Here is a 10,632-nt window from a genome sequence, read left to right on the forward strand (position 1 = left end):
TTTTCCAGTAACTTGGAATAATATGCTAGCATAACACAATTTCCATATAGTTTCATATCTGAACGGAAGGAGTAGTTTGATCAAACTTACATTTGGCGGAAAACAGTCATCACTTCAGCCGTGGCAACCACGTTTGCAACCACGAGGTTTATAAATGGGTTACTTGTCGGTAAATATTTGGACATACGCTTACTGTTTATGCATTCCAGTTAAATATCATGTGTCGTTGTTTTGGTTAATGTCTTACACGTAATGTTTGGTTTCTGGAAATAAATCTCGCTAGGATCTTTTAACTTCAAGTCAGGAATAACCAACGCGGCCTGTTTCTTAGTGTTTCTTGAAATAGTGACGCGATAATGATTCATACCAGATCGGGCCAGTGGCGCAATGGATAACGCGTCTGACTACGGATCAGAAGATTCTAGGTTCGACTCCTGGCTGGCTCGTGAAATCTTTTTCGGTTTTGTGAAATTAAACTTTTGCTCCCCTGTTTGCTAAATGTGTTGCTAGTTTAGTGGCTGCATTGAAGTAGCGAATGCCATTGATTCAAACATCTAAAACCATGTATAATTATACATGTATGAAAATTATAAGACCATGTATTGTCCACAAAGGTATTTTGCGTAAAAACTATATAATTGGGATACTTTAAAACCGGATAATATGTATAGATTATTATTTTGTATTGAACACCATATTTTCAACCTGTATCATTTTCTGAGGCGCGAGGAGCCCGATGTTAAAATGTCCACCTTTAGAGTTTAAACAAATATGTTTGGGTTTTTTTTTTTTTAAAGGTAACACAGTTGTTTTTATTGTATTAATGCCGAATTATTAATTGTGTCACTTTTGGCTACTCTAATAAGGTAGGTTCTCTGTAGCAGTCTTGATATATAATGAATAAATAAAAAACTGGGTCACATCCTGCAAGAAACACTATCTGTCTCTATGTGACAGATAAAAGGAGAAAGCCTCATATGATGAAGCACTCTTTCTGTCTCTTGGCTCTTTGCTCACATTTCTGAGAATCTGTGTGGTGTTGTGTCGAGTGGACCATGAAGTTCTATGCAAAGCAGACTTTCTCTTTTCTGATATCAGTTTTATTCCTCTGTGTTATTGCAGATCTTCAGGGTAAGTAGGAGAAAACCTTTTTTTAGGAAAATGACCGCTGTGACAACACTTAAATGATGTCAAATTTACGCCTTTGTATTTGTTTATCCTACATATAGTGCATGTTTTTCATTGTTTGTTTGTTTGTTTAAAAAAGATCTGTTTAAATCTAGCACTAGTAATAAATCATCACTCAGTGGTATTATGACAATAATATGCATAATACCGCAAATAAGAATGAGAACAATGTCTCTCTTTGAAAAAGATCCTAACAGCATTATTTATTTAAATCAAAAGATATCAAACAATCATCACTCAGTGGTTTTATGACAATGACAGTCATAATAAACTGACCATTAAATATCACATGTACTTAATGTTAATCAGATTGTAGCTATATTTTCTGTTTAGATATGTAGCTCAAAGAGGAATGAACAAAAAGTTGTGAGTTTTTTGTACCTATTCTCATTTTGAGGGGTTTAGGTGATATCTTTCCCATTATAGCCTATTTATTGTTTAGATAAAAGATAGCAAAGAATCAAGCAGGGTGTACCCATGGGAGAGGATGGAAGATAAACTCTTTTAGTAGGACACGGTACAAGTGTTGCAGAGATTATATACAACAAGGGACATTTACTGTAAAAAAAAAAAAAAAAGGCAGAGAAGTGGAATTTTTCCCCAGTAATAAATTATGTATTAAGTATGACACTTCAGATTAGATTTTTTAAACCAATTTAAGCCAAAAAAAAAGGGTGCTGAAATTCTAATCAGAGTGTGTGTCTGTAATCTGAGCAGCACAGCACCCTGACGGGTGAAAGAGCATGTTTCCTATTGCATGCCATTCTGAACATGAATAAAGCTTTAAAGCAGCGGTTTGAGACTTTCCCTTAATACTGAATTTATTTAAATAACACAGGTCAACATGTCATAATCATCACAGGTATTTTTATTTGGGATTTGTAGTTCTTTTCATGCTGATTTCAAATTTGGGTTAAATTTTTTGTCCAGTTATTTCAGTACCTTGCTCAAATATTTCCGCACCGCAAAAATGAAGGTGCATCAGCACAAAGACTGACAGACTCAAGAATAGTTTCTTCTTAAAAGCCACACTCAAGGTCACCTGGTCCAGCCCTAACTATATGCTTTAGCAAAAAGGAAAGTTTTAAGCCTAATCTTAAAAGTAGAGATAGTGTCTGTCTCCTGAATCCAAACTGGAAGCTGGTTCCACAGAAGAGGGGCCTGAAAGCTTTCCCTCCCATTCTACTTTTGAATACTCTAGGAACAACAAGTAGGCCTGCAGTGCAAGAGCAAAGTGCTCTAATAGGGTGATATGGTACTACAAGGTCATTAAGATAAGATGGGGCCTGATTATTTAAGACCTTGTATGTGAGGAGCAGGATTTTGAATTCTGGATTTAACAGGAAGCCAATGAAGGGAAGCCAATACAGGAAAAATATGCTCTCTCTTTCTAGTCCCTGTCAGGACTCTTGCTGCAGCATTTTGGATTAGCTGAAGGCTTTTCAGGGAGTTTTTGGGACATCCTGATAATAATGAATTACAGTAGTCCAGCCTGGAAGTAATAAATGCATGAACTAGTTTTTTAGCGTCAGTGTCTAAATGAATATCAATTTTACTAAAAGTAGCTGTAGATAATATTACATCTGTGAGATGATTATTGTTAATTTTTTCTCTAATGATTAAAATTTTAATTGTGAAGAAGTTCATGAAGTCATTACTAGTTAATGATAAAGGGATGGTTGGCTCAATAGAGCTCTGACTTTTTGTCAGCCTGGCTACAGTGCTGAAGAGAAACCTGGGGTTGTTCTTATTTTCTTCAATCAGTGATGAATAGTAAGATGTTCTGGCTTTGTGGAGGGCTTTCTTATAAAGCAACAAACTATTTCTCCAGGATAAATGATGATCTTCTAAATTTGTGACACGCCATTTCCTCTCCAGTTTACGAGTCATCTGCTTTAGGCTACGTGTTTGAGAATTATACCACAGAGTCAAGTACTTCTGATTTGAGGCCTTAGTTTTCACAGGAGCTACAGTATCCAGAGTCGTACGTAGTGAGGAGGTAAAATTATTAACAAGATATGACTCATGACTCCTTCTGTGACTGCTATAAGGCCACAGATACTCTAAGAATGTTCACACTTCAATGTTAGACTTTTTCTACGGTCTGTATATCATATCATCTTGTCATAAGTCTTTAATATTGGAGGCATTACAGCAACAGCTCGCTTTTCCTCATGTTGTGAGGAAAAGGCTCCGATCAAACTGAGGCATGATGGTGATCATGTATTAGGGTGGGGTCTGGTATAAAAGGTCATCTGCTTTAAAGACATAAATAAAAGTGTCTTATAAAAAGATGTTTCAGTCAAAAAAATGCATTTTGATCTATCAGCGCTGGAGATGAGCACATTTCAGGGAACTTTGGCCTGCTGGACCAGGTTGAAGCTCTCAAGTGGATCCAGCAGCACATTCACAACTTTGGAGGAGACCCAGGATTAGTTACTATATTTGGAGAGTCTGCTGGTGGAGTGAGCGTGTCTCTTCTGGTAAGAATCTACAGTTAGAGGAACTTTAAATAAACCTTTTCACTCTAGAACAAAAATTAATATTTGATATGTTACTTGAATCACCAGCTCCTGTCACCACTGTCTGATGGGCTGTTTCATCGTGCCATTGCTGAGAGTGGCACAGCTGCTGTGGATACAGTTGTGGCAGATAATCCTCTACCAATGGCGCAGGTTAATTATCAATATTCTTCCTTTTTAGAGTGTGTTAAAAACATTTTTGTTGCAGAATAAGGTAACTCTGGCAATGGATTTGTTTTGACAAATATTTGACATTTCTATTTTATATCTGACCTCGGGCAGTTGCAAATGCATCTGGCTGCAGCCTTGAAAGCACAAAGAAGATCAGTGACTGCATGAGAAACCATGATATTGATACTATGGTGGGTTTTACACAGGTGAGGTAATGGGTGCAAACATGATAGAGAATGATTATTATGTCTTCTACAATGTTTATTTGAAGATTTCCATTTCTCCCTCAGCTATGTTCATGCTATCACATCTTTCACTTTTGTACATTTTACTCTCTTAGGGATCCAAATTTGAGATTTCAAGTAAATGTTGATGGACATTTCCTGACTAAACCTGTGGATGAGCTGTTTCGTAAACATGAACTCCATGCTGTTCCATTCATGACTGGTGTCAATAATGATGAAGGTGGATGGATGCTTGCATCAGTAAGTGTTGTAGAAGCCTGTGAATAAAGAGCCCAGTGGTCACAAACAGAACTTATGCCAGCAATTGTGAAACTTTAATAGTGGCTTTGTATTTTTTTTAGTTTTTTGCTCCCCAAAACTGGACAGAAGGACTAGATCGGGAATTTCTTTTGAACATGGTTTCCTTCTTCTACCCCGACGTAAGGCAGACACCACTTGATGTTACAATATTACTGTCCCCGACCTGCTCGAGCTTCTTTGATTGATGTGTTGCTTATTTCTTTAAGCCTAAAGCAGCATTTATCAGAGATGTGATAGCTGATGAATATATTGGAAATGGTGACGACCGTGTGAAAAACAGAGATGGGTACACTGAGATGCTTGGAGATTTGTTTTTCACCATTCCAGCGATCAAAGCTGCTAATGCTCACAGAGGTAATTTAATTTGTTTAATAAAAGATTATACAAATCTGTTTAAAACCCAACACTTGATATTTACTGTTACATACATTCATTAACAAATATCACACACATTCGTCTAAGTATAGATGCAGGTGCTCCTGTATACCTGTATGAGTACCAACATCCTCCCAAATTCCTGCAGCAGAAAAGGCCGAGCTTTGTTGGGACTGACCATGCAGATGAAATGTTTACGGTTTTTGGACTTTGCTTCACAACTACCCATGTAAAATTAGCCAGTAAGAATTCTCTGTAAAAATCTCTGTCTCAACACAGTACTGCATTTGTTTTGTTTTCCCCGTGTTTGAAAAATATGTTTTGCAACATGATCGTTTTAGATCCGTGCCCTGAGAATGCGGAACAGTTGAGCAAAATCATGATGAGCTAATTGGGAACTTTGCTTGCACAGGGTAGGAATGTCCAACTATTGTACATTTCACACATTTAATAACTGAATAACAAATGTATATCTGTTCAGATCTCCTGATGGGAAAAACCTTGTCCACTGGCCAAAGTATGGAGCAGAAGAAAAGTACCTGGCGATTGGTTTAAAAAAGCAGGTAACTGCTCAGCACCTGAAGAAGGAGCGCTTTGTCTTCCTGACTCAGACCGTCCCAGAGAAGATCAAACAGCATGAGGAAAATGCAGAACGCAGCGATTTGTTGTCACAGCTCTTTTGTCTTTTTTATAGTTTTAAAAAATAATCCAGCCCGTTCTCATTCCCGAGGCGTTGCAGCATCAGACCAAGCCATGATTCAGTTTTTAGATACTGCAAAATATTAGTTAGTATGGACCAACAGTGTCTCTTTACTAATCCTTATACTAAAATAAAATTAATATTAAGTCATGCTTATATTGTGTGTGTTTTTTTTAAATGTCAGTCTTACTGGATATACAATCCTAAACACAGATATGTAAAATAATCCTTTGCAATGACAACAGTAGTTTGATGATGGGTACACCAATGCATTTTTTACATGTAACTGTGGAACTGAAATAAAATAGGAGTGAAAGGAGAAATCCTCCTTGTGGCTGATAGTTGAGTCCAGCTGTCTTGTATTACACTGATAGAAAGCAAAAGGCCTGCTTAAGATGAAATGAATTTAGTAAGTGGCCAAAACATGTTGAGATCCTTACTTACAAAAAAGTAAGGAAATTTGTGTTTGGTTTTGGTATCCAGAGGTGCAATAGTATCAGCATCAGCAAAGAATCTATTTCATTCAGTTTAGTTTTACTCAATACTTTTCAAATTATCCCCATCCCACCAGTTGGGCCCGCCCCAAAGAAACAATGGTTTATACTGACTGTGACAAAGAAAGTTAATTTATTTCACTGTATTGTGTAATACAGAATGTTGCGTAAACAGAAATTTATTAGGTTAGAATCAAAATGTAAATTATATAGATATTAGGGGTGCAACGATACTCGTATCGATATTGAACCGTTCGATACAGTGGTTTCGGTTCGGTACGCATATGTATCGAACAATACAACATTTGTAATTTATTTTATCAACTTTCCTTCTGACGATGCTGTCTGTGTTGAGCGCTCAGTGAATCTGCGTTCGACTACTCCGCCTAGGCTGCACTGTCGAGCGCAGATCCACTGAGCGTTCAACACAGACAGCATCGTCAGAAGGAAGAGCACAGGGCAAGCTAGCGAGACAGAAGTTAAGCTCTCCTTGCAACATGGCAAATTGAACCTCCCCCACCCTCATTCAGATCTGGCGTTTGGAATTATTTTGGTTTTCATGTGACGTATGACCCTGAAGGTAAGCGCGTCATGGACTAAAGTAAAACAGTATGTTGGATGTGCCACGCAATGCTCAATTACATGGGTGGGAATTAGTGTGTTAGCACAGTTAGCTCGTTAACGTGTTGGCCGTCTAGCCCCACGCAGGGGTAGCTCGTTAACGGAGATTTGCCATGTTGTGGCGTTAACATCATTTCAACGAGATTAACGCTGACAGCACTAGTGGGAACACAACGAATATGACTGCACATTTACGCCGACATCATCCTAGTGCAAAGACAAGCGGAAGCAGACAAAAACAACAAGCATGCATGCTACAAACTTTACCCGAGTCATTTAGACCGCCGTTAGCACATGATTCTCCTTATGGGGACCTGATATGTTTAATATTGTGGCGAGCTCAGACAAGGAGGAGACGGAGGTATCGTTTGGTCTTGCTTCCCGTGAGCTAGCCAGGGAGCACAGCCGTTTATTGACATCTGTAGAAGAACACTGCCGCTAGCTAACTGCTCAGCGTGGCAACAGCACAGCAACAACAACAACAACAACAACAACAACACCACCACCACACAGAGCGCCCTCTGACCCCGGAAGAACACACCGTCGCAGCGAGAGGGCGTCACCCGTCACTATGGCAACATAAACAAAACATAACTGTACAAACAGAACCCCGAACAGCCCTGACCCGCTACAATATGCTGCTAAGAATATAGCCCAGAAGAAGCGTATAGTATAGCTTTTATTTTGGAAAGAGCCATTTCTCTGTAATAAACTCTCTTTTCCAAAGATGAGTGATTCCTCAATCAGATACAGGTGTTACCACGCCAGATCCGCGGCCCCGAACCGTAGTAAGGAAACCTCTGGTAGTTACTTGAAGGTTCCGTAACTGACTCGTAGCCGGCAACAGCTTACTATACAGGTCAACTCCGCTAGCAAAAAGATCGAAGGAGGCGTAGGAAACTGCTTCACCGAACTTTATTTCTTCTCTAAGGCACGAACACCGCGTACAGTGGGCTGAAACAGTTTACTCACAGCGAGCATCGCCGACACAACTCTGGCTGTCGAGGGAGTTATTATATTCCTTTTATTCATTTTCTTTTTGTCTCTTCTGTAGCTAACCGTTACTTTTTCCCCTTCTCCGCTCTCTCTCTTCACACACACACCAGGCAGTCCCGCTACACACATCCCGAATACATTTCCCATCAGGCTTCATCCTTAAAGGGCCATGCCTGTAACGCAGGGCTTACAAAATCGCTAGCCTGACGTCCCGGGGCTAGCGATTTTTCCAGTCGTACTACCAAAATCTATCTCTGCCCTGCCCGTCGGGCTATTGTAGGAAGGAAAAATATATGTCAATGCTTTTGCATTCTTTCGGAAATGTAGCTGGGTAATTATGTCATTGGCATCGGTGAGCCACTGTCAATATGTGACATATTGAAATCGCGTTTGAATTTGCGCTTGTTTTTTGCTTTCACTTTGCAATCGTGCGAACTGTGTATAGAGAGCGACAGCACTGATTGGTGAGTGATGATAATTTGCGCACCAATTCCTCTGACATCATCTTATCAATCGTTAGCTTACTATGCAAACATGACAAGTGAAATCTCCCGCAGCAAGCTTAAACATATGAGAGGTTGATCGCGCAGAGAATCGCTGACCGTTATGTGTGTGTATGTGTGTAAAAGCAGCAGGATATATATTTTAGTTCTGCTGAGCCAAATAAGAGAGGTCAGGGTGAAGAAGTGACAGCCAAAGAAAAGCTTACCACAAAACGGAAAAGTTATGACAAATCAGACTATAAGGCAAAAAAGTGCAGCTTTATGGTTTCATGGACAAAAGAATTTCTGTGGCTGCAATATGACGAGCTATATAACCGGGGCTGCACATAAGTGGTCCGCAGGTGCGCATTCGCTGTCAAAAAAAAAAAAAAAAAAAACGCGCACAAGATATGAAGTTACAACGCGTGTTTGCATACATAAGATTTTCTGGAGGAGGACAGACATTTGTTTAAAACTCTTAAAGATGTCGAAGAAGCTCCTTTAAGCAATTACTTTGGTGTTCCTCCACCTCCAAAGAAATGTCAGAAGGAGTCCGAACCACAAAAGAAGCGCGTATTCTCGGAAAAGTGGTTGCAGGAGGTGAGCTGGCTTCAAACAAATGATGAACGCACAGAGATGTGGTGCAAAATGTGCCGTGAAAATCCCACTCTAGCGGACAAAAACAGTGCTTTTTATATGGACGCAAACGGGCGTTGCAACTTCTTATCTGGTGCGCGCGTCTTTTATTTTGACAGCGAATGCGCACATGCGGACCACTTATGTGCACCCGTGTAAATAACATAATGTTCTGCCGGGTGTGTTGTTGGTTTTCTCTCGATTTCTGAATCGACAAGCGCCTTTGTTACTGGGACCAGTCATTTTAAGAAAGGCCCCCATTAGAAGCCATGAGAAATGCAAGAAATGCATTATTGCTCAGTCTGCAATATCTTTCCCAGAACAAAAACCAATTGCAAATAACATACTAAAAATAAACCTGAAAAATCTGTTTAGAACAGCGTACTATGTTGCAAAGAGTGAACTACCACTGGCAAAATTTAGCAGTCTTTGCAAACTTCAAAAAGCAAATGGCCTAGATCTTGGTTCCACTTGTTTCTTACCCGTGACTTCAGCGGAAATTTCAAATTCAGGATCTGACACAGACTGATTCATGTCCTACACAGTTCTTACAAGTTCATAGAAATTTCTGTTCAATTAGAACCAAGTATTTGAGTTGATGATTGTAATTTTTATACAATGTTGTAATTTGTTTTTCAACAATTTTTGGATTAATGTTTTGTTTCCTTTACAATATTATACTTTAATATATAATATTGTAAAGGAAACAAAACAGGAAACAAAACATCAATCAAAAAATTGCTCTCTTTTTTACTTACATTTATTTTTGGACTACCAAAAACTGAAGAGTCCCTGCCCGAAGGGCTACCAGGGATTTTGAAATTTTGAGAGCCCTGAGATATATTTATTTTTTTAATTACTTTTGTTTCAGCAACATTAAATTTAAAAACTGTACTTTTGAGTTAAAATATATATTTATAATCTTAATAAATGACAAATTAAAAAGGCATGGAAATTTTTTTGTATCGAAAAAATATCGAACCGTGACACCAAAGTATCGAACTGAACCGAACCGTGAATTTTGTGTATCGTTGCACCCCTAATAGATATATATAAACATGTGGTCTTTTTGAGCTTTTCTTTAATTACTAAAGAAAGACACAAAGCTAAACAAAAAAAGCAAAATTAATCAATGTTTCAACACCCTATAATGATATGAAATATTTATATAAGCAGTCGTACACAAAATTGGTAGACAGCTGTTTTATGTATAATTCATTATATTGTCCATATAATGGTACACTTGTAGTAAAATAAACCTTATCACTACATATCACAAGCATATCTCTACCAAGCACAACAAGATTTATGTCATACTTTGTGCTACACTGAGCAGAGTCTTCATAACATGTAGCTATATCTCTCATGGTCAATATAAATAGAAAATCTACAAGGAATAAGATTGCAGGTATAAAGCAAGGCAAACATTGTGTAAGCTATTAAAACATCTCGTGGCATGAAATAACTAAAGTGCTTAAGCTGTACAACTGGGATACTTTAAATACAGATTATCATTAGTTGGATACATTTAATTTCAATTTTTAAAAATGAATTCTTTCGCTTTAGGAAGTATTAGGTGTGAAAATTTGTTTTTCTTATTTTGGTTAAAGTTTGAAAGATGAAAATAATGGCTAAAAAAATCAGTAAGAATGTTCTCTAAAGTTTGTTAGAGAGTTTACTCCTTTTCTCCTTCACAAAATTCAATGTTTCAATGTGGAGCTGTCACAAACGGGAGGAAATCTCTGCCAACTGACTTACTGTTAATTGATTTCGTATGATATTAATACCATTCCATGTCAGTGTTTTGGGGTAAATCTTCTGCTACCATTACAAACATTAAAGGTGAAATAGCATATCTTTGTCTTATCTCCCCTTTTGATTTCAAACCTTGACCTAAATGTA

At 38.2% G+C, this 10,632-nt stretch overlaps 1 non-coding gene and 1 pseudogene across 1 annotated transcript; both read left to right on the forward strand.

The window, feature by feature from the left end:
* Window positions 1–373: 373 nt before the first annotated feature.
* trnar-acg (transfer RNA arginine (anticodon ACG)) lies at window positions 374–446 on the forward strand. Its single transcript has one exon. It is a non-coding gene; the product is annotated as a tRNA-Arg (tRNA).
* LOC146569476 (fatty acyl-CoA hydrolase precursor, medium chain-like) lies at window positions 388–5,508 on the forward strand (annotated as a pseudogene).
* Window positions 5,509–10,632: the final 5,124 nt, after the last annotated feature.

The sequence above is a fragment of the Mchenga conophoros genome, linkage group LG7, assembly GCF_057382185.1.
Source record: "Mchenga conophoros isolate Kocher_MC1m ecotype Shallow Benthic linkage group LG7, M_conophoros_male_GT1.1, whole genome shotgun sequence".
Lineage (NCBI taxonomy): Eukaryota > Metazoa > Chordata > Actinopteri > Cichliformes > Cichlidae > Mchenga > Mchenga conophoros.